Source organism: Somniosus microcephalus, unplaced genomic scaffold (genome assembly GCF_052327205.1).
Source record: "Somniosus microcephalus isolate GS21.2 unplaced genomic scaffold, FLI_Smic_1.0 unresolved_chr1, whole genome shotgun sequence".
In the NCBI taxonomy this organism is placed as follows: domain Eukaryota; kingdom Metazoa; phylum Chordata; class Chondrichthyes; order Squaliformes; family Somniosidae; genus Somniosus; species Somniosus microcephalus.
In genome coordinates, this window is record NW_028225179.1 from 97,014,563 (window position 1) to 97,039,130 (window position 24,568).

At 47.8% G+C, this 24,568-nt stretch overlaps 1 pseudogene; it reads right to left on the minus strand.

Moving 5' to 3' along the window:
- Nucleotides 1–12,513, minus strand: part of LOC147095627 (zinc-binding protein A33-like) — a 327,589-nt pseudogene extending 315,076 nt beyond the window's left edge.
- Nucleotides 12,514–24,568: the final 12,055 nt, after the last annotated feature.

Sequence of the window (24,568 nt, forward strand, 5' to 3'; positions counted from 1 at the left end):
CTTTGTTAGCTCTCCCCAAATGCATTATCTCACACTTCTGCAGATTGAATTCCATTTTTCACTTTTCTGCCCACCTGACGAGTCCATTGATATTTTCCTGCAATTTGCAGCTTTCTTCTTCATTATCAACCACACAGCCAATTTTTATTTCATCTGCAAACTTCGTAATCATGCTTCGTACATTCATGACCAAATCATTGATATATACCACAAAAAGCAAAGGACCCAGTGCTGAACCCTGTGGAACCCCACTGGAAACAGCCATCCAGTCACAAAAATACCGTTCGAACATTACCCTTTGTTTCCTGCCTCTGAGCCAATTTTAATCCAACTTTCCATTTTGCCTTGGATGCGTATTTACTTTCGTGACGAGTCTGCCATGCGGGACCTTATCAAAAAACTTCCTAAGATATATATATACTACATACTACCCTCATCAGCCCTAATTGTTACTTCCTCAAAAACGTCAATCAAGTCTGTCAGACACGAGCTTCCCTTCACAAATCCATGCTGACTGTGCCTGATTAATCCGTGACTTTATAAATGAAGAGTTATCCTGTCCCTCCGAATTTTTTCTAATAATTTTCCATCCACTGAGGTTAGGCTGACCGACCTGTAAATACTCGGTCCAACCATTTCCCCCTTATTAAACAATGGTATCACATTAGCAGTCCTCCAGTCCTCTGGCACCACACCTGCAGCCAAAGAGGTTTTGAAAATGATGATCAGTGCCTCAGCTATTTCATCTCTTACTTCTCTTAACAGTTTTGGACGCACTCTATCCGGGCCTGGACATTTATCCACGTTCAAAGATGCTAAACCGCTTAGTACTTCCGCTTTCACTATGTTTATCTCATTTATTATTTCACACTCCTCCTGCCTGATTGCAAATTCTGCATCGTCCCTCTCTTTTGTGAAAACAGAAGCAAAGTATTCAATACGAACCATACCCATGTCTTCCGCTTCCACACACAGGTTACATTTGTGGTCCCTAATAGGCCCTTCCTTTACTTTAGTTATCCGCTTGCTCTAAATGCATTTATAAAGCATCTTTGGGTTTTCCTTTATTTTACTTGCCAATTGCTTTTTCATGTCCTCACTGTGCTTTCCTAATTTCCTTGTTGATGTCACCCCTGTACTTTCTATACTCATCTCGGCTTTCTGCAGTGTATTGAATTCTTGGTATCTGTCAAACATTTTCCTTTTTGTCTTTATCCATCCCTGTATGCCCATTGACCTCCAGGGAGCTCTAGATTTGCTATTCCCACCCTTTTTTTTAAGGGAACATACTTGAACTGAACCCTCACTGTCTCCTCCTTGAACGCATCCCACTGCTCTGACATTGATTTGCCTTCAAGGTTTTGTCTCCAGTCCCATTTGAATAAATCACCCCTCACTTTAGTAAAATTAGCATTTCTCCAATTGTGAACATTTATTCCTTGTCCATCCGTTTTCTTTTCCATTACTACCCTAAATTTAACTGGATTATGACCACTACCACCAATGTGCTCTCCCACTGATACCCTTTCCACCTGCCCAGATTCATTCACAAAACTAGGTCCAGAAATGCCCCCTCTCATCTTGGGCTTGCTACGTACTGGCTAAGAAAGTTCTCCTGAAAGCATTTTATGAATTCTGCCCACTTTATGCCTTTTACACTAATTTTATCCCAGTTAATATTGGGGAATTTGAAATCCCCTACTATTACTGCACTATTTTTGCGCGTCGCAGAAATGTGCCTACATATTTGCTCTTCTAACACTCTCTGACTGTTCGGAGGTCTACAGTACACTCCCAGCAGTGTGATTGCCTGCTGCTTTCTTTACAGTTCAACTCATGAGGCCACATTTGATGACTCTTCTGAGATATCCTCCCTCCTCACAGCTGTCATTGACTTTTAAACAATATTGTGAGCCCCACCTTTTCCATCCCCGTCTCTATCTCGTCTGAAATACCTGTAACCAGGAATGCTGAGCTGCCATTCCTTCCCTTTTTATTCAGCCATGTTTCAGTAATAGCTATAGACTCATACCCCCACGTCTTTATCGGTGCCGTCAGCTCATCTGCTTTATCCCTTAGACTCCTTGCACTGAAGTTTATACCATTTAGCACTGCCAAACTCCCTTGTTTTTCTATTTTCTAGCCTGTTTCCTCTGCCTACCAAACTCGCGTAATAATTTTCTGCCTTCCATTTCCAGCATTGATTCTCTCCATTCTGCATCCACCCACAGGTTCCCAACCCCCTGCCAACCTAATAAAAATCCCTACCCAACAGCACTAGCAAACCCCACCATGACGATATTGATTCCGGCCCTGTTGAGGTGCAGATCATTTGGCTTGTACACGTCCCATCTGCTGCAGAAACGGTCCCAATGTCTCAGTTATATAAAGCCCTCCCTCCTGCATCATCTCTCCAGCCACGAATTCATCTGCTCTATCCTCCTTTTTCTGTACTCACTAGCATGTGGTGCTGGGAGCAATTTGAAAATAACTACCTTTGATGTCTTGCTTTTTAATCTCTTTCCTAGCTCCGTATAATGTGCATGCAGGAACTCATCGCTCTTTCTACCTATGTCCCTGGTACAGATGTGGACCACGACCTCCGGCGGTTCACCCTCCCAGCTCAGAATATCCTGCAGCCGTTCAGTGACATCTTGACCCTGGCACCAGGGAGGCAACATACCATCCTGGAGTCACATTTGCGGCTGCAGAGACGCCTATCTATTCCCCTAACTATCGAATCCCCATGCACTATTGCTCTTCCAAACTTCTTCCTCCCCACCTGTGCAGCTGAGCCACAAGTTGCTGTGGACTTGACTCTGGCTGCACTCCCCAGAGGAAACCTCAACCTGACAAGTATGCAGAACCTGAATACTGGTTAGCGAGCGAGATGCACTTAGGGGACTTCTGTACCACCTGCCTGGTCCTACTCTTATGTCTGCCAGTCACCAATTCCCGTTCTGCCTGCACACTCTTATGCTGTGATGTGATCACCTCCAGAAACGTGCTATAAACGTAACTCTCAGACTTGTGGATGCACTGCAGTGACTCCAGGAAATCTTCAAGCTACGAAACCCGAAGCTCGAGCTGCTGTAGCTGGTGGCACTTCACGCACAAGTGGTCGTCCAGGCCATGAGAAGCATCCAAGATTTCCCGCATGGAACAGGATGTCCAACATACATCTCTCCAGGATGTCCAATGTCCACAAGACTTTAGTAAAACAAATATTTTTTTTAATTCCACCATTACCAGCTTTGGCGACTACAGGTTTCAGCCTTTAGTGTCCACCATCTTAATTATCTGTATAGTTCCTTCAGTGGCAGTATGTTCAGAGGGGATGGCTAATGCCTTGCAACAGGATCCCCCTGGAACTGAAATGGACTTTGCCTCATAGCAGCAGCGATCCATGAGAGATCAGTTGGCGATTGCATCCCCAATGACAAAGCAAGGTCTGGAAAGTGGGGAAATGACTGGAATACAGTTGGGAAAAGCAGACAAAAGGATGAGGAAGCCGGTGATAATGGTCAAGGTATTGCACTAATAGTCTCTGAAATTGATATTACATTAGCTAACAGGTTTCAGAAAATGTGAAATAAAGCAGTTTTATATAAGAAGGAAATAACTTGAATTTATCTAGCAACTTCGGCGACACTGTGACAGAATTTTGGCTGGCCCAGTGGTCCACTCACAATTCCAGCTACCCCGTCCCGGCCAGGTAATCCACTTGAAAAACGCAACATCCCAGGAATTTTGGGCACCCAAAGTCTGCTTGAAAGGCAAGAGTGAAACCAGCTGGGCCAAGGTGGCCATCTAGAGTGAGATTGGTACCAATTTGGACCACTTGGTTGCTGAGGTGCAAACCAGGAAGAGCCTCTCTCCCCTTAACCAAAGGAATCAGGGGGAAATCCTAATGAGCTGGACACTAATTTGAGCTGTTAGTGAGTCACGCCCACCTCTGAAATTTAATGCACTGAAAATGATTTATAAATATATATACGGTAGCATTTAGTAGTTTTATTCGTGTACACTAGTCAGTTTCTTAGGAAATCATTTTTTTAAATCTGTGGATACTTTTAAAACGTGCCGACTGGTGCCTGTCTGCCTGAGAAAAGCTCAATTCGAAGACCCTCCTGGAATGGACGCAGTGGGCGGAAACTCGCCAGGCTCATTATATCCATCTAGGGTTGTGGCCAGCTATGTAGGCTGGCTTCTGGAACTTTTCAACCAGCGTTAAAGATCACGGACATTTAGTTTATGCTTGACGTAACTCACACTTGAATTTCCACGAGCTTTTGCACTGGTTCAGCTAATTTAACCCGGATTGCACTGATAAAACCAACAGAATCTCTACTCATTTAAATTTAACTTAGTTGCACGTTTAGCTGATAAAAATTTCAGGCATACAGCTTGGTTTTATAAACAAAAGAGTGATTTAGTGTATGGCATAAAAATACCGCGTTAGAAATAAACAGTATCCACAACTGATGCAGGCTATTGCATTGATTGAACAACAATAAGAAGTCATAAAAAGGGTTCCCTTATCTGAAAAAAAGGACTGTCCCAAAATAACATCTTAATGAAAGTTTTACGTCTACTCATTGTTGGCTCATATTTGTGGAGGCCCTCAAAATATCTCGCTGCCCCCTCAGCTGGTCTGGAGCCAGCTTATGTAGATGGTCATTTGGATTGTTGCCAGGTTATGTAGATGTTCAGCTGGTCTGTGGTAAAGTTATGTAGATTTTCAGCTATTCTGGAGTCAGGTTGGGCAATTTCCTATCGGGAGTTTATCATCTCTTATTACAACTACGATGTGGAACTCAGCGACCCCTTGTTGCTTGAGTCCATCCAGAACCAATTTTGCCCATTTATACACAACTGTTGTAAATTTTATCTATTTTTACTCTACTTCTTCTTCTGCTTCTTAGGCAGTCCATCGGAACTGAGAATGACTTGCTTCCACATTAAAAATGAACTCGCAGTTGACTGATTAGTCCAATGCGGGACCTACAATCTCTGTCACAGGTGCGGCAGACGGTCGTTGAAGGGGCGGGTGGGTGGGGTGCTTGGGTTGACGTGCGCTCCTAGTGCTGCTTGCGTATGGCTTCCACTTGCTCCCGGCGAAGAGACTCGAGTTGTTCGGTGCCTTCCCGGATGCTTCTCCTTCAATTTGCACGGTCATGGGCCAGGGATTCCGAGGTGTCAGTGGGGATGTTGCACTTTTTCAAGGAGGCTTTGAGGGTGTCCTTGAAGTGTATCCTCAGCCCACCTGGGGCTCTTTTGCTAGCTTGGAGTTCTGAGTAGAGCGAATGTTTTGGGAGTCTAGTATCGGGCATGCGGGCAATGTGACCTGTCCATCGGAGCTGATTGAGCTTGGTGAGAGCTTGAATGCTGGGGATGTTGGCCTGAGCAAGAACACTGACGTTGGTGCGCCTATCCTGCCAATTGATTTGCAGGATCTTGTGGAGGCAACGTTGGTGGTACATCTCCAGTACTTTGAGTTGCCTGCTGTACATGGCCCATGTCTCTGAGGCATACAGCAGGGCAGGTATCTCTGCTGTCCTGTAGACCATGAGCTTAGTGCCGGGTTTGAGGTCCTGTTCTTCAAACACTCTCTTCCTCAAGCGACCGAAGGCTGCACTGGCACACTGAAGGCGGTGTTGGCCTTCGTCATCGACATCTACCCTTGTTGACAGTAGGTCCTGAGGTATGGAATGTGGTCCACGTTGTCCAAGGTCTTGTCATGGATTTTGATAACTGGGGGGCAGCACTGTGTGGCGGGGGCAGGTTGGTAGAGGACCTTTGTCTTACGGATGTTTAGTGTAAGGCCCATGCTCTCATATGCTTCGGTGAAGGTGTTTACGATGGTTTGAAGTTCGGCCTCCGAGTGAGCGCAGACTCAAGCATCGTCTGCTTACTGTAATTCGACGACAGAGGATGGGACGACCTTGGATCTGGACTGGAGGCGATGGAGGTTGAACAATTTCCCGCTTGCTCTGTAAATTAGCTCCACTCCAGTGGGGAGCTTACTGAGGGTGCGATGGAGCATTGCAGCAAGTAAAATTGAGAAGAGCATTGGTGTTTTTACTGTACTAGCCCCTCGATGTGTGCAAACAGTGCAATCTGACTCCCGGATCCCGTTAGTCCGGTTTCCTGACAGTGAACAGCTCTGCTGGAATTCGTAACACGGACCCAGGAATCACAAGGAGCAGCAGCGCCTCTCAAGGTGGAATGACCAGGAGTGAAGAGTTCCAGATTGGACAGCTGATGCGAGTCGCCAGGAGCTCACGTTGGAACCTGATCACCCTGCACAGTAACACACGTCCCAGCCCGTGATCACAACCCAAGAGCTCAGCGCAAGGATCACTTAGAATTCACCAGCCCAACACTCTCAACCCCACCATTTGTTGTCCAGCCACCAGTGCTGTGTCCTGCTATGTCTCGAAGTTACTGTGTGAGATATGCAATATTCGCCCACCAGTGGACACATTGTCTCCGTACTTTGACACGTCAGTTTAGCAAACTAACTTTCGAAATGACGCAGTTTAAGAGGAGTAGCATTTTTACCCTAATCGCAAAATCAAGATACAACAAAAGTAAGAGTTTCTCGGTGAATGTGCAGAGATTGGAAATATCATAAGCATTGCAAAACGTCACCTGTCCTCCCTCATTGTCCAGGTAAACTCCGATAGCCCTGGAATTCACACTCTTTGGTTAGTTGGAATAATGGGCTTTCAAAAGCTTTATATTAATTCCTATTTTACGGGTGCATAATCCAGTACCAATTTTCTGGCCCCAGGTTTAACGCTCCTTTCCTGTTGGATGACATTCTGCCAAATCCAAAGTGCATCCAGTCTTGTCCCTGAAGTCCACCGCCCAGTGATGTTTCCCTGATGTTAATCCCTGTGACCCAAGGACACAGGCAGCAGCATTGAATTCCGTCCCCCCCCCACCGAGTTATCAGGAAGAAGTAATTATCTGGTACCGAGTGTCACATTGGTCCGGTCATCAGACAGGATGAGCCAACAATGCGCTGTGTTTGGCTCCAGGGTCAGTGAGGTTGGTACTGAGGGAAATAAAAATGAAATCATGTTAAAATTTTAGATAGAGGAAGGTGGACGGACACAGGTTAATATCTGATGTCTGTAGAACTGTACTCGCACAGCAGTCCATTTTATCTGTATTAGTAAATAGTGCAGACTGGGTACAGTGTGCAGTTCGATATATTCCTAGTCTGCAGTATATGGTGAACAGATATTACAGGGCCCCAGTCTGATCAATGTCCAGTGAGTCCTTGGTTAGAGAGGAACACAATCAGTCGGGTTCACAGCCTGGTCACGGTCGAAAAATTGCTGCTGGAAACTACGAATTCTGGATGTCAAATGAAAAGATGCTCTGATGCCCTCGTGCTTGAATCGCTCAATCTAAGGTCCAAAATAAATAATGGACCCTTTAGTGAGGCCCCAGATACTGCTACCCAGGTGACCTTTACCCAGAATCATGCAGCCCCTTCAGGGGATGGGGAAGAGAGCAGGACACTACAGAAAGTGGACACAAAGCTGTGGAGCTTCTTACCTGGACAGATGATCTGTTCAATTTCCCTCCACATTGCGTAGAGTAAGGGACCTCGAAACACTGTGCATTTCAGACGTGCAAACACAAGGATCTCTTCATCATCACCTCTCTCTGCAACTTCACCTTCCTCAGCTTTGTCTCAATCTTTTCAGTTCTTGCAGGACAGATAATGAGAAATATCTTAATAAATGCATGGAAACGTTTAGGTAGTAGTTTTTAATGATGTATAATCAGTGGTTTAATTAAATGTAAATGGATCAGGGTGGAATTGTCACTGATGATCTCCAGTGATGCGATACCACTTCAGTTTTCCCCGGAATACACTCGACAGGGTTTCCTCTGCTGCTGAAAACATTGAAGGTTCACTGATCAGTTCCTTTTATTTCTGGACTGAATTTTCCCAATAACACAGAGCTTGTTTCTCGTCTGTGCGGCCCTGAGCTGGGGAAAGTTCTGTTACACCCAACCTCTGCATCCCCTCGATAGGGAGATAGCAGCCTATGCACCAGCTTATGGACACTTCCAGGCAGCTCTGGGGAAACACGCTCACGTGTAAACATCAGACGACAAAAGGATTAGACTCATTGTGATGCACATGCAGTCACATCGCTTCCTGTTGCTCGTTTTTTCATCAGAGCATTCGTTGCACACATGGGACTGCACCCCAACAAGTTACTGCTCTCAGACGTAACACACTTGGGACTGTGCACCAGCCTGACACTAATTTAAGGACAGGACAGAAGGGGAGAAAACTGATAGGTGACAATTGTTAACCTGAACAAAGAAACTTCTGTAACCTATTGTCAGGGTTGCTGTCACGGGGCCGTGTAGACACGGGGCCGTGCTGTCAGGGCAAGGTTGGTTCTGGACCCAAGTGCAGACAGACGAGTCGAGAAGCAGATATGCAGTCTTAAATAACAGTACTTTACTAGAATTACACAGGTAAACAGTTACAAAATATAGGAGCTCAAGACAAGCTACCACATAGGCAAATGGCTAGTCAAGATAGGAAATCAAGACAAGCTACCGTGAGGAAACAGGCTTGTCAAGACTGAGCTCAAGAAAAGCTACCCCAGGGCAACCGGCTTGTCAAGATAGGAACTCAAGACAAGCTACCATGAGGCAGCCGGCTTGTCCAAACTGAGCTCAAGACAAGCTGCCACAGGGAAACCGGCTTGTCCAAAACCGAGCACCTAGTCAAGACTAACTCCCTTGTCGAGACTGAGCCCCTAGTCAAGACAGAGCACCTTGTCAACTCCCTTGTCAGGACTGAGCCCAGAGGGAAGAAACCACAGAACTTAAATAAAAGCAAAAAAAGGTGAAACCAATAAACCAGATAGAAAGGCAGTTAAGCAGTAAACACAAGAGAACTAGTAACAATGAACAAAGGGAAAGCAACCAGTTAAGTTGCCATCTAGGGGTTACTGAAGGAACTGACCAGCACCGTCACAGGACCCCCTCCCCTAGGAACGTCTCCTGAAGTTCCTCCTGGACGATCAGGTTGTCGACGGCAAAAATCCCTGATGAGTTCAGGATCCAAAATACCCCGGGCCGAAACCCAGGAACCCTCTTCAGGACCATAACCCTCCCAGTCAACCAGGCATAGAATGCTCTTTCTAACCCAGCGACTATCAAGGAGGCAACAGACCGTGTAGGCTTTCTGACCTTCAATCATGCGGAGCGGGGGGGGGGGGGAGGGGGGGAAGTCTGGAAGCCGGAACCAAAAGACTGATAAGACAGTACTCGTGGTCCTGGTGTACAGAACTCTGCCTGTACGACCTAAAAAGCATCATATAGCACAGTCACTGCCTCTACATTAAAAACGCTCAGCTTCAAACAATGAAATAAAAACCACGAGATCTATTGCTCAAGACAGGACTACCAAGAGCACATTTAGCTAAACAAAAGAAAACCAGAAAGCTTGCTGCCCAAAAGCAGTGGTGAAATGGCCAATACACCTCCTGCAATTTGGGTAACCAGCAACATGAGAGCAAACAAGCAGCAAAACATTGCTCAAAACAAACCATAAAGCACATAACCAGAAACAGACAATTAAAAAATGGCCCTCGTTTCTATATAAAGATAAAGACACAGGATAATCATTTAAATGAAAATAGAGCATATGCTTAAATTATTCACACCTCTTTATATAGTCGTATGTATACCCAAGGGGGGAAAAGACTTAAAAGGGTCAAACTTGATAAATCCGAAGTCACAGTCACACGTGTACAAAAGTAGCCAGCCACACACCCTCCTGGGCATTTAGAACTAGAAGTCAAAAATGAAAAATTATGTGTTTATAAACATAGCGAATTTTCTTGGTTTTTCAAGCAATATGTCCCATTCCGACTGATCACGAACTGCAGATGTTCAGAAATCTCAAGACAAAATCATTCTCCTCATCCACAACAGCAGGCACATGTCATGGCGATCATATGATCAAAATCTTTGTAAGCGACAGAGCCATCATTTTCCAGAGTTAGCACGCTCAATGGATTATATTCCAAAGGGACGCAAGAATGGCGAGGAAAGCACCTTAACGGACGAGAATAGAACGAAATTCCTCCATCGCTGCTGGGTCCATACTGGCTCAGTCCTACTGTCAAGGTGGCTGTCAGGGGGCCGTGTAGACACGGGGCCGTGCTGTCAGGGCGAGACTGGTTCTGGACCCAAGTGCAGGCAGACGAGGCGAGAAGCAGATATGCAGTCTTAAATAACAGTACTTTACTAGAATCACACAGGTAAACAGTTACAAAACATAGGAGCTCAAGACAAGCTACCACACAGCCAAATGGCTAGTCAAGATAGGAACTCAAGACAAGCTACCATGAGGCAACCGGCTTGTCAAGACTGAGCTCAAGACAAGCTACCCCAGGGCAACTGGCTTGTCAAGATAGGAACTGAAGACAAGCTGCCATGAGGCAACCGGCTTGTCCAAACTGAGCTCAAGACAAGCTACCACAGGGCAACCGGCTTGTCCAAAACTGAGCATCTAGTCAAGACTAACTCCCTTGTCGAGACTGAGCCCCTAGTCAAGACAGAGCACCTTGTCAACTCCCTTGTCAGGACTGATCCCAGAGGGAAGAAACCACAGAACTTAAATACAAGCAAAACAGGTGAAACCAATAAAGCACGTAAAAATGCAATTAAGCAGTAAACACAGGAGAACTAGTAACAATTAACAAAGGGAAACCAACCAGTGAAGGTGCCATCTAGGGGTTATGGAAGGAACTGATCAGCACCCTCAAACCTATAGGAACTATTCCTATGGTGAATCGATCAATGATACATTACTAGATGCTGGAATGCACTCTTTGGCTTTTAACAACAGTGTAAGGGTTAGCGTGACAGTATAATATTAATATCTCTCCCTCAGTCAGTCTCTTGGAGCCAAGTGCCGGGAAATACAGAGGGTTTTCCAGCAGTAATGGTATGCAACCATGCTAATATCTGTAAAAACTGTTCTCAGTTATACTGCCGACTGCACACCAGTCAAATACGGGGAAGCCTCTTTTCAAAGATATTGGTCGAGTTCTGAGTTCCAGTGAAGTGTTTAGTTGCAGCAAAGAGTGGAATGTCCTCCTAGTTCTTTACTAACTTTGAAAACAGCAAGAGGTTTAATATTCTGCCTCCCCTCTGGTTGCCGGTACACTGCGGCCAGTGTGAGGTCCTGACAGTGCGGACAGTCTCCTCGATAGTCAGAGCTCAACCTTGACTGATACCTGTTTGTGCTCAGTTATACTGCACATTGTGCGTTGTTGTGATGGGTTTTGAGCCCTATTTTAAAGTGTTGTTTACAGTTACACCAACAGCTGGGGGACTGGGTTATAAAGGGTCAACTTGAGAAAAGAAATATGGGGCCAGAAATTCGGGTCCCCACGGTGAGTACACGCTGCGCATGCGCTGGAAACTTGAACTCCCGTTCACTTGAAGGAAGCAGTATGGAGGTCAAATTTGTGCGCCGGAGAGGCAGTGCGTAGTCCTGGAACTTCCAATTTTTTTTACAGGTTTCTCCGTGCGGGTAAGATCCTAGCAGCTGCATGTGAAAAAAGCAGTCGCAAAGCCTACTTTTAACAAGGTAAGAGGTTAATTAAGTAAAATTAAAACATCTTTTCCACAGATTTATCATTTTAAAATACTTTACAGAAAGGTAAGTTTATTTTTACCCCCGTTAAAAACTTTGATTAATTTTTTCAACAGGATAATTTTTTGTTTAAATTCATTAATTTATATAATTTATAGTTCTTTCAAAAATGTGAAGCTTGTTAAAAACATTATTTGAAGTTTTACTTAGGTTTTGGGGCCCATCTCTATTCATAGATTTGTCAGGGCTTCCTGTGAAATCTATGAATTGAGATTCCCTGCTCTGTTTGGCTCGCCATGGCCCATGAGATCCAGGGGATGCTGCAAACTAACTTCGCTGCTGGGATACGCGAGCACTGCACACCGGCAGCTGGAGGAGGCCCAGGATCGGAATCCCATGCTGGCCCACAGCACAATGGCAAGCGTGCTAGGGAAGTGGATGTCAGGGGCTTGCGCACGCTGGAAGCCTCCAGCCCGAATTTCTGGCCCACTGTCTTGCTACTTGATGTCTACACAAAGGTTCAGTCTGTTCTCCTCAAGTGACGTAAGTTCCTCTTCAATTCTTTTCAAGTTTTTCTCGATTAGTCGCAGATCTTCCCACGTTGTCGCCTCTGCTCTTCAAATAATTGTTTCTCTTTGTCTTCAAGATATTGATGGATTTTGGCAAATTGTGCGGAGATGTCTTGCTCCAGGGGTCCTGTGAGTTGCTAAGATGGTGAGAGAGATCATTCAAGCAGCGGGTTGTTAAAGGGTGGCAGTGTTTAAAGCTAATAGCAGTAATACTCACATCCAGTGCTGAAATCTTCCCCTCCTGCTGCCGTTTTTGAATTCATATTTAGTTTGCTTTTCCTCCTCCATGGAATCCAAGGCCGAATTCAGCTGGTCCTAAAAATGGAACCAGATCTCCCCATAACCCATTGCAATGTCTGCTGTTTATTCCCAAACTGTGGCGACAGCTGTTCAGGCTTTTTACCAGTAACTAGTGTTTATATTGTGCGTTAATCATTGAAAACTCTTAGAGAAACAGTTCCTGTGGGAATTCCAATGTTTAATGTGTCCAAACTTACTGACGGTACTCTGAACTTGCCAATTAGGTTCACTTTAGAATGACTTCCAATGTTAATCTAAAAAGTGGTCTGGCACGGCTTCATTTTAAAGCGACACATGGTGCTCGTCATCTTATTCCCTGCAATTCACTCAAAATGCTTCCTGAAATAAGGTGTATTCCAATTTTCCCCTCGGTAACTGAAATTTCTAATTTCCAAAATTAGATTTTATGCAAACTGAAAATAACACATAATTCACAAAAACATAAATCTATGTATCCCCTGTGTCTTTAAATGCCTTCATTAAAGTTTTCATTTGAAGGCCTCAGCCTTTCCAAAAGCCTGGGCTTGGAGTTGATGTTTTTGCCTTTAGATCTGTATCTGTTTGCTGAATGCAGATCGTGTGGTTTGCACAAGCGCAGTGAACCCAATTTCACAGCGAGCATCAACACTGTTCAGTCATTGATGACTGAACCTGTGCCATTTCCTGCTCACGCCCTGAACTGGAAAATTTATTTCACTTTGCTTCCAATTCCAATTCCCACCCTTCCCTCAACTTCACATGGTCCATCTCCAATTTGGCCCTCCCTTCCTCGACTTCTCTGTTTCCATTGCTGGGGATCAGCTACCAACATAAGTCTGCTATGAGCCCAATGACTCCCACAGCTACCTGGACCACATTTTCACCCACCCTGCCTTTTTAAGGACTCTCTCCCATTCAGCCTGTGTTTCTGTCTCTGTCACATCTGTTCAGACGATGCTTCCTTCGGTACTAGCGGTATGTCTTCCTTTTTATTCAACCGAGGATTCCCGTCTACCAAGGTTGACACGGCCTTGAACATGTCCAGGGCAGGAATGGCAGCTCAACATACCTGATTACAGGTTTTTCAGACGACATAGAGAGGGGGATGTAAAAGGTGATGGGTCGCAATATTGATTAATGAATAAATTACAGCTGTGAGAAGGGAGGATATCTTAGATGGATCATCCAATGAGGTGATATGAGTTGAACTGCAAAACAAACAATGGGCAAGCACACTACTGGGAGTTTACTATCGACCTCTGAACAGTCAGAGGGAGATAGAAGAGCAAATATGTAGGCACATTCCTGAGACGTGCACAAGCAGGGTAATAATAGGAGGGGATTTCAACTTCCCTAATATTAACCGGGATAACATCAGTAAGAAAGGTATAGAGGGAGCAGAATTCTTAAAATGCATTCAGGAGAACTTCTTTAGCCAGTACGTCACAAAACCAACAAGAGAGTGGGCGTTCTGGACCTAGTTTTATGGAATTAATCTGGGCAGGTGAAAAGGTGGAGAGCATATTGGTGGTAGTGAGCATTATTCAGTTAAATTTAGGACAGTAATGGGAAAGGAAATGGATGGAACGGGAATAAATGTCCTCAATTGGGGAAATGTTACTTTTACTAAGCTGAGAGGTGATTTAGCTACAGTGGACAGGAGAAACAAATTTGAAGATAAATTAGTGTCAAAGTAGTGGTACGCATGCAAGGAGGAGATAGTGAGAGTCCAGAGCAAGTATGTTCCCTTAAAGTAAAAGGGTGGGACTAACAAATCTAGAGCTCCCTGGAGATCAAGCGGCATACAGGGATGGATAAAGAAAAAAAGAAACATATGACAGATACCGAGAATTCAATACTGCAGAAAGCCGAGAGGAGTACTGAAAGTGTAGGGGTGACATCAGCAAGGAAATTGGGAAAGCAAAGAGAGGACATGAAAAAAATTGGCATATAAAATCAAGTAAAACACAAAGATGTTTCATAAATACATGAGGTGCAAGAGGATAACTAAATTAAGAGTAGGGCCAATCAGGGACCATTAATGTAACATGTGTGTGGAAGCAGAAGACATGGGTATGGTTCTTACTGAATACTTTGTGTCTGTTTTCACAAAAGAGAGGGACGATGCAGACATTGCAATCAGGGAGGAGTGTGAAATATTAAATGAAATAAATATAGTGAAAGAAGAAATATTAAGCAGTTTCACATCTTTGAAACTGGATATTTCCCCATGCCCGGATAAAATGTATGCCAGATTGTTAAGAGAAGTAAGACAGGAAATAACAAATGCTCTGACCATCATTTTCCATTACTCTCTAGCTGCAAGTGTGGTTCCAGAGGACTGCAGGACTGGTAACGTGGAACCATTGTTTAAAAATGGAGAACAGGATAGACTGAATAATTACGGGCCAGTCAGCCCAATCTCAGTGATGGGAAATAATTGGAGAAAATTCAGAGGGACAGAATTAATCTTCATTTAGAAAGGCACAGTTTAATCTGGGACAGTCAGCATGGACATGTTAATGGAAGGTCGTGTCTGACTAAGTTGATTTATTTTTTTGAGGAGGTAGCAAGGATGGGTCAATGAGGGTAGTGTGTTTGATGCAGCCTATTTGTATGTTAGCAAGGCTTTTGATAAGGTCCCGCATGGCTGATTGGTCACGAAAGCAAAACGCCTAGAAGGGAAAGTGGCAAGTTGCATTAAATATTGGCTCAGAGGCAGGAAACAAAGGGTAATGTTCGAAGGGTATTTTTGTCACGGGAAGGTTGTTTTCAGTGGGGTTCCGCAGGGCTTGGTACTGGCTCCTTTGCTATTTCTGGGGTAGATCAATGATTTGGACTTGAATGCAGGAAGTATGATTAAGAAGTTTGCAGATGATACAGAAATTGGCCGTGTGTTTGATAATGATAAAGAAAGCTGCAGACTGCAGGAAGATATCAATGGACTCATTGGGCAGAAAAGTGGCAAATGGAATTCAATCTAGAGAAGTGTGAGGTTATACATTTGGGGAGTGCTAACACGGCAATGGAATACACTATAAATTTTAAGATACTGAGAAGTGCAGAAGATCAGAGGGAGCTTGGACTGCATGTCCACAGAAACCTGAAGGTAGCAGGATAGGTAGATAAGGGGGTTAAGAAGGTATATGGGATACGTGCCTTTATTGGCCGAGGCATAAGAGCAGGGAGGTTACGCTTGACCTGTATAAAGCACCAGATAGCCTGCAGCTAGTATACTGCATGCAGTTCTGGGCACCGCATTACCGGAAGGATGTGATGGCACTAGAGGGGGTGCAGAAGAGAACTACGAGGATGTTGCCTGGGCTCGGGAATTTTCGCTATGAGGAAAGATTGGATAGGCTGTGGTTGTTTTTCTTTGGAACAGACGTGGCTGATGGCAGACCTATTTGAGGTGGATAAAATTATGAGTGGCCAAGATAGAGTGGATAGGAAGGAACTATTTCCTAAGCAGAAATGTCAATAACAAGGGAGTATGGATTTAAAGTTATTAATCGGGAGTTTAAAGGGGATTTGAGGAGGAACTTTTTCATTCAGAGACTGGTGGGGGTCTGGAAATCACTGCCTGAAATGATGGTAGAGGCGGAGACCCTCATCACTTTTAAAAAAGTACTTGGATATGCACTTGAAATGCCATAACGTACAAGGCTACGGACCAAATGCTGGAAAGAGGGATTAGGGTGGAAAGCTCTTTGTTGGCCGACAAGGAAAGATTGCCTGAATGTCCTCCATCTGTGCTGTAAATTGCTGATTCTATGATTCTATGATCCAACCTGTCCAACCCATTCATTATTTTAAAGACAGCAAATTTTAAAGCAGCGGCAGCAGCAAAAGGATAAAGAGCGGGCCGAGAGCAGAGCTGAAATAAAGCAGTGGTAGCAGTGATAGGATAAAGAGCGACTCAAGTGTGGACCTGAATTAAAGCAGCGGCAGCACGAGGCTCCGATTCAATACAACATCACAGAGTGACATCACAGGAGAGCAAGCAGGTGATTGGTTGGTGAGTATTACGTCTCTTTTTTTGCTCCTTAAATTCGGCAAGAGGTTAAATTAAGAGCTGAGAAACTGGAACTACTGAATACTTATTTAAGTAATAACTTAAATTAAATTAAATAATCAAACAATAAACCTAAAATATCGATTGAATAAAATATTTAACTAATTAATTAATACATAAAACAAGGTTAGAGATGGCAGGGCAGGTGGTGTCTCGTAACTGCAGCATGTGAGAGTTTGTGGTGAGCATCACGATCCCGAGCAACCACATCTGCAGTAAGTGTCTGCAACTCGAGGAACTTCAGCTCAGAATTATTGAGCTGGAGTACGAGCTGCAGACATTGCGATGCATCAGGCAGGGGGAGAGTTACCTGGACACTTTGTTCCAGGAGGCAGTCACATCCTTTAGGTTAGGTAGTACTTTAGAGTTCTTCAGTGGTCAGGGACAGAAGGGTGTGACTGCGAGTCAGGAAGGTATGTTGACACAGTGTGTAGTGATGGAGGAGGTTCAGTGCTGGACCTTGTCCAACAGGTACAAGGTACTTTCTACCTTTAAGAATGACGAAAAGGACTGCAGAGAGAATGGGTAAATTGATCACGGCACTGTGGTGCAGAGAGACATCCAAGTGGGTGGAAAAGGAAGGAATGTGGTAGTATTAGGGGACAGTATAGTCACGGGGTTAGATACTGTTCTCTGCAGCCACGAATTAGCGTCATGGAGGCTGTGTTGCCTGCCCGATGCCAGGGTTAAGGCTATCTCCTTGTGGCTGGAGAAGATCTTGGAGTGGGAGGGTGCAAGATTTCTCAATAATTTCAAAATTTTCTACAGTTCCGAAGATTGATTTTTGTTTAAAGAATACCTGGGTAGAATATACATTTAAAAATCCAGGGATCAAAATGGCCGTCAAACCTCGTGGCAGAAGATAAAAGTCAATCTCTGTTCAAAGCACGGGCTGACAAAAAGGACTTGAAAGGCAGCCTGTGTGTGTCTGTGAAAGAGGATAATCAACGATGGCTGTCCGACCTCGTGGCAGAAGACACCACACCGTCTGTGTGCATATGAAAAGGGAAAATCAATGATGGCTGACAAAGGATTTAGAAAAAAACCCAGCCCTGAAGAAATGGAGTATTTAAACTGTCACTCAAAGGCGGTTCGGGGAGTTTCCCTGCAGGACAATCGATGTTTGTTTACAGAGAGTATGCAATGTTGACACAAAGGATTAACCACTTGAGACTGCCAATCAATTGAGGTTGGGCGTGACCACAGGACAAACAGATTGTTTAAACTAGCATCCAAGGGCTGTTTCCTCAGCAATTAAGGAAACAGGCATGCTTTTTTCAAACCAAGAGAGCTCTATTCAAACCCATCATGATGAATGCAGTTACATTCAAAAACCCATCATACATTCAAAAACCCATCACAAGGGTAATGGGAAATTCATCCAAGCCCCATCACAGTCAAAGGGGACATCGGATCCATTTTGTTTAGCCCAGATGCATCCAGATTTGGGCGGGAAGATTTTGGTGACAAATGGGGTATAAGACAGCTTCTCAAGAAGCCACCTCTCTCTCTCTCTGCAGCCTCACCTCCATGCCCCATCTACAACTCGGGGCCCGCCCAAGGGAGTGGAATACCAGCAGTTACCTTTAAACACTGGTGTATTTCCATTTTCGGGTTGGTGAAGAATCTAAGACCGCAAGATCACGGGGCAGGCGTTCATTGGTGAGCATACATTTTCTGGCCCATTACAAGGCAACTTAGAATAGGTATAGGGGTGGGAATTAAGGGGAATTTTGCTAAAACTTTAATTTTAGTCAATTTTCCCTCTTTGTGTCCGTTTTCTCCTCCCCTATTTAAGTAACAGTGTTTCACTGAGCAGGAAAGTGTTGTAGTGGACACTAAGGCATGGAAATTCAGTTGTTTGCGCCAGCCGTTAGCGCCAGAAAAGGGTATATTTCCGGCGCTAGCCACTTAGCGCCCGGGCGCCACCGGATCTGCGCCTACGCCGAAATTCAGTTGGGATTTAGCGCCGGCGCAAAGTGTTAGCACCCGCTCAGCTGCGCGCGCATCTTATGACGTCATTTGGGTGTGCAACGCCGTTTGTGCGCCCCAAACCGGAAATTCAGTGGCGCCCGCCCAATGTGGGCGTGGCGCTGTTAAGAACTGTGAAGTGGAACTCAACAGAGGCCCTGTGGGATTCGGGGAGCGCTAATTAAAGGGCACTTCCACTCACCCATAAAGGCCAGCCATTTCGCTGCAATGACTTTACTGCTTTGGATTTCTGGACAGAGAGCAAGGCACAGAGATTTCTGATTTCGGACAACATAGGAGAGGTATTTTTGGCTTCTAGCCAGTGCTTTGACATTTGCATCCTTGTGATTTGGCTGTTTGGAACTTTATAATGGGGGCTGTATGGGGTGCCAACCCTCAGTTGCAGCATTTTGTGCGAAGGGCTCGCAGACGCTGTGACAGTGGGCCAGCCATGCCTAGACGCAGAGGGGCCATCAGGCGTCGCCAACGTAGGCCTTACCCAGTCAGGCAATACCGGCAGCAGGTGTCCTATCTCACCATGACTGCGGCGCATTGTGTGAAGAGGCTGCGCTTCAGGAGGGAGGTGGTTGCAGAGATCTGCCAGTTGCTTCACGCAGATTTGCGGCCACAGCTCATGTGCAGGACATCTCTCTCGGTGGAAGTGAAGGTCACGGTGGCTCTCAGCTTTTATGCAAGCGGCTCGTTCCAAGCCGCTGCTGCGGACATAGCGAACATCTCCCAGTTCGCCACGCATCGCTGCATCCGGCAGGTCACCGATGCACTTTACGCGAGGAGACACCAATTCATCTCCTTCCCCATGACCCAACACAAGCAGGAGTAGCGTGCAGTCGGATTTGGCAGGATCGCGGGCTTCCTCATGGTGCAGGGCGCCATTGACTGCACGCATGTGGCTATGCGGGCACCTTTCCACAATGCCGAGCATTACCGCAACCGCAAGGGCTACCATTCCCTAAATGTGCAGCTGGTGTGTGACCACAGGCAGCGCATCATAGCTGTCAATGCCCGCTTCCCAGGAAGCAGCCACGATGCGTTTATCCTGCACCAGACTACTGTGGCTGACATGTTCGAGGCACAGCCTCCACCAAGGGGATGGCTTATCGGGGACAAGGGCTACCCTTTGTGTACATGGCTCATGACCCCGCTCCACGCGCCCACGACCCCAGCGGAGGTGGCATACAACGAAAGCCATCAAGCTCAAGGAACCTAATAGAGCAAACGATAGGCGTCCTCAAGCAACGGTTCCGCTGCCTGGATCGTTCCGGATGAGCTCTTCAGTATTCGCCGGATAGAGTCTCCCAGTTCGTCGTCGTGTGCTGCATGCTCCACAACCTGGCGATCCACAGGACTCAGGCACTGCCACCTGACATTGCCCCACCACCTCAAGAGGATGAGCTGGAGGACCATGAGGAGGAGGAGGAGCAGCCTAGGAGGGAGCGACAAGGTCCAAGGGCCGTCCGCCGGTGGCTTATTGTTCGACACTTCTAGGCCCCCTGTCAGGGAATGGCCTGGGCCAATGAACGCAGCTGAAGGCAGCCGCTCCGCAAGCCCTCAGCCGCTTAACCCAACAACCAGTTGAAACATGACACCTGCACATGGTGAAAAAATAAAAATCTTTATTTCACAAACTCAGGGCCCTTCCCAAATGGAACAGCAAAACAGAGAAGACCTCCAAAAAACAGTCGAAAACTTCTGTCACTCCCAAAACCTGGGGAGGACTAACAAAACTTCCACATGCAAATGGCCTTCCTCACCGGCCTTACAAAAAAACGCCCCCCCCAACACAAACACCCCCATAAAAACAAACAAGATAATGCCCCCAAGAACAGAAGCCCCCGCATGACCAAAACCCGCGCTCGCCACAATCTACTCGGCGTGCCGAGAGGGCGAGTCCTTAGAGAGCGTTCTCTTGCCCTGGCCCGACCTGCAGCTGCACCTCAAGCTGGGCCCTGAGGCTGGGGTAAGGCTGGGGGAAGGCTCATCAGGGCGACAATGCATCTCGCCAGATGCCCTTGGGGGTCGACCTACACGAGGGCCGGCCCGGGAGGGGCCGGCTGGTGGCTGCTGCAGCTGTGGGTGGCCATCTTCAGTTCCTGAAGCAGCTCGTCACACCCTGGCTGGGGTAGTGGCAGTGTCACCTGCACCAATGGGGACAAGCTGGCTGATGGCAGGCGCGCGCTGCTCGCCAGAGACACTGGCACTCGGCCGGCCTGGCAGGGGAGCAAGCGCACCAATGTGTTGGCCGCCAGACCGCTGTGCTGCAGCAGGGTGGCGGCTCGCCTGGCGACGCCTCCGTGCCACTGCGAGGGTGGCAGAAGTTAGTGCCCCAACTGCCCTGGCATGTGCCTGCTGCTGCTGTGCCAGTGTCTGCCCAGCACCTCTCATGTGGCGACTGGCGTGCTGCCCTGCGGCGAGTTGCTGCACCCCCCTGTCGTGCACTGCCACAAGTAGGTCCATCCCCCTGTCGTGCACTGCCACAAGTAGGTCCACCCCCCTGGCGTGCGCTGCCGCGAATTGTTCCAGGCCCCTGGCCTGTGATTCGGCGAAAGCCACCACACTATGTGCCAGGCTCTCCATGGCACGAGGCATCTGCTCCACCACCTGCATAAACTCCACGTGGCACCGCTCCGACGCCGCCGACATGTCGTGCAGGAGGCGCACCTCCTGGGCGACGTCCGACTCCGGACTGGAGGGCGGACTCGCCCTCTGGGCAGAAGGCTGGCGTGGCGCCGGTCCCTTGCCGCGTTCGGCCACCCTACTGGGACCAGGTTCTCCCCTCCCCTCCACCACCTGCCCCCTCTGGGCAGAAGGGCGGCGTGGTGCCCGACCCTTCCTGCGTGCGTCGACGCCACTGGTGCCAGGTCCTGGCCTCCCCTCCACCGCCTCCCCCCTCTGGCCAGAAGGCTGCCCTGCTGCCGGGCCCTTGCCGCGTGCGTCCACGCCACTGGTACCAGGTTCTGGCCTCCCCTCCACCGCCTCCCCCCGGCTCTCCTGCACGCCAGACGTCTCCCCTCCATTGCCATCTGCTGGCGCAGAGGAGGGTTCCCCGGAGGTGCCGCCTTCCTCCTGGTCCTCCACGTCCTCCTCCTCCGAGGGCCTGGCTCTCTGTGCTTCAGGGAGCACCTCCTCCTCAGCAGCTGAAAGCAGGAAGGCACACGTGTAGCTTTAGAGTGAGGAGAGGCCGACAGCCAGGGAGGCCGCAGTGGTGCATTATGCGCATTTTGCGGCCAGTGGGGAAGGATGTGCATCTGATGCGCGAGGGCAAGGAGAGAGGTGCACCCGGTCATGTCCTTACCAGTGGGTTCCAATACAGGGTCCGCATCGCCGATCGCGACAGGGCCTGTCACCCAGGCACGCAGGAGTCGTGCCACCCTCTCCTCCAGATCAGTCAGCTCCTGGTAGTCGGGACGCCCTCCACCAGTCGCTACCTGGCTCCTGGCGTTCCTCGCCAGCTTGGCCTGCAAGAGAAAGGAGGGCCTCTATGTACAGTGTGGTGCCCTGCTGCTGTGTGTGAGGCCTCCCATGGTTGAATAGCTTGGACAGTGTGCTGCCCTGTTGCTGTGTGGGAGCCCTCCCATGGCTGAATAGCTTGGACAGTGTGATAAGTGCAGAAAGAGCTTTGATTAACATGCAAGTGCCATTGCAGCGGGAGGAGGGCTGGGCATTAGGCCTTTGATGTCCCTTTGGCCCTAATGGCAGGTGCACATGCATGGATGAGGGGGACAGTGGAAAGGGTACTCACCTTCACCATCCGACTGAGGTCATTGAATTTCTTGCGGCACTGGTCCGCAGTCCTGGGAACATCGCAGTTGGATGAGACCCTGCGGGCAATTCTGCTCCAGGCATTCCTAACTGGCTCCTGGGAGCCTTCCTGCCACTAGCCGGGCACACAAGCCGTCTTTTCTTGTGTACCCCATGGATGAGCACACTCAGCGCATGCTCAGAGAAGCGCTGTACTCTGTCACGGGCCCTCTCCATTCCTCCAGGCGCTGTTTTGGCACACCACCAATGCTGAGGCCTAGTTGCAGTGCTACAGCATGCAGGGCGTGGCAGCAGTCAAAGTTGACCCTTCCGCCTTTAAGAGCTGGCCGGCGTCAGGGTGTCTGCTGACACTCAACACATGACCGCACCTGCGCTGCGCCTGGAATCGGCGATATCAAGCCGCATCGCCGGATTAGCGCCTGAACACAGCATTCCAGCGCCAGTTTCAGCGCTCGGACAGAATCTGGTCCAACTTCACTGAATTTCGGCGAGTTGGCCTGCAGTTTTCGGCGGGCGCTAAATTTACCGAGCACCCGACTTTAGCGCCCCAAAACTGTGCAAACTGAATTTCTAGGCCTAAGTGTGCTGTAATAAAAGTGCTGTATTTAAGTAACAGTGTTGAACTAAGCAGAAAAGTGCTGTAGTAGACACTACGGCTGAAAATTCAGTATCCTTAGCGCCTCATTTGAGGCGCTAGAGGGCCTTGCGCCGGAGTTATGGCCAGTAGTGAAATTCCCTGGGGCCCTAAATCGGCGTTGCTCCGGTAGCGCTGCGCCGGCACCGATGACGTCATCGGTGTGCGCAGCGTCCCGGTTGCCGTGGTAACCCACCCGAACTCCGAAATTGAGTTGCGGCCGCCTCGCCCGTGGCAACCGCAACCAGCGTTTTGTCAGAGGTGCCTTACTGCAGTTAGTGCCAGCGCATTAATGGCCCCGCGGTGGCCGGCCGCTTTCCCGCCAGCCGCCTGCCCGCAGCTCCCTCCCCGGACTTCTCTCCCTCCCCCCGGAACAGATGCAAGCCCGGCACTTGTCCGAGGTGCCGGGCTCATTTTTAAGCAGATTTGCGCGGGCCGCGGCCGGGTGCAGGCAGCTCCTCCTTAACGGAAGGAGGAGGCCTGCACTTCCCCAGCCTGCTGCACCACATCGGGTGCCGCAGCGCCGGAATTGCAGCGCGCAACGGCAGTTAGCGCCCTTTTCCAGGCGCTAAGACCCTTCAGTAGCGCCGGAACCATTTGGGCGCGGCGCCACTGAATTTTTGGCGCGCGCCGGCACTAATTTCCGGCGCTAAAGCCCTGGCTAAGCCAAAACCCAATTTCTAGGCCTAAGTGTGCTGCATTAAAAGTGCTGCATTTAAGTAACGGTGTTGCACTAAGCAGAAAAGTGCTGTAGTGGACACTATGTGCGCTGTATTAAATTGCTGTATTTAAGTAACAGTGTTGCATTAAGCAGGAAATTGCTGTAGTGGGCACTAAGTGTGCTGTATTAAAGGTGCTGTATTTAAGCAATAGTGTTGCACTAAGCAGAAAAGTGCTGTAGTGGACACCAAGCGTGCTGTATTAAAAGTGCTGTATTGAAGTAACAGTTTTGTGTTAAGCAACAGTGCTGCACCAGGCATAAGTGTGTTGTATCGATTATTTTTAAGTTGTTTCTTTCTTTTTGTTTCAATAAATACTCGTCTGTTTTGCACCCAAACACGAGTCACGTTTTTCTGTCTACATCGCTACCGAATAAGTCCAGTGGTCAGAACCAGGAATAGGGGAGCGATTCGAAACTGCACGGGGGTCCCTGGAGAAGCTCAGAGGCTTCTGACTGGCCAGAGAAAATAACCCCAACCCCGCTAAATAATTCCTACAAGGGGAAGTATCCAGATATCGTGGTCCATGTCGGAACCAACGACATAGGTAGAACTAAGAATGAATTTCTGATGAGGGAGTAAGAGGAGCGAGTGTCAAAATTAATAAGCTGAACCACAAGGCTAATAACCTCTGGATTACTACCTGAGCCACTAAAAAATGGGCAAAGTGTCTAGCAGATCAGAGAGTTAAATGCTTGGCTCAAGAATGGTGTGGGAAAAAGAGGTTTCAATTCGTGTGGCACTGGCAGCAGTACTGGGGAAAGAGGGAGCAGTTCCGATGGGATGGGCTCCACTTAAAGTGGGCTGGGGCCAGCGTCCTGCTGAATCGAATAACTAGGGCTGCAGATAGGGTTGAAAGGTAAAAAAGTGGGCACGTCAGGTGAT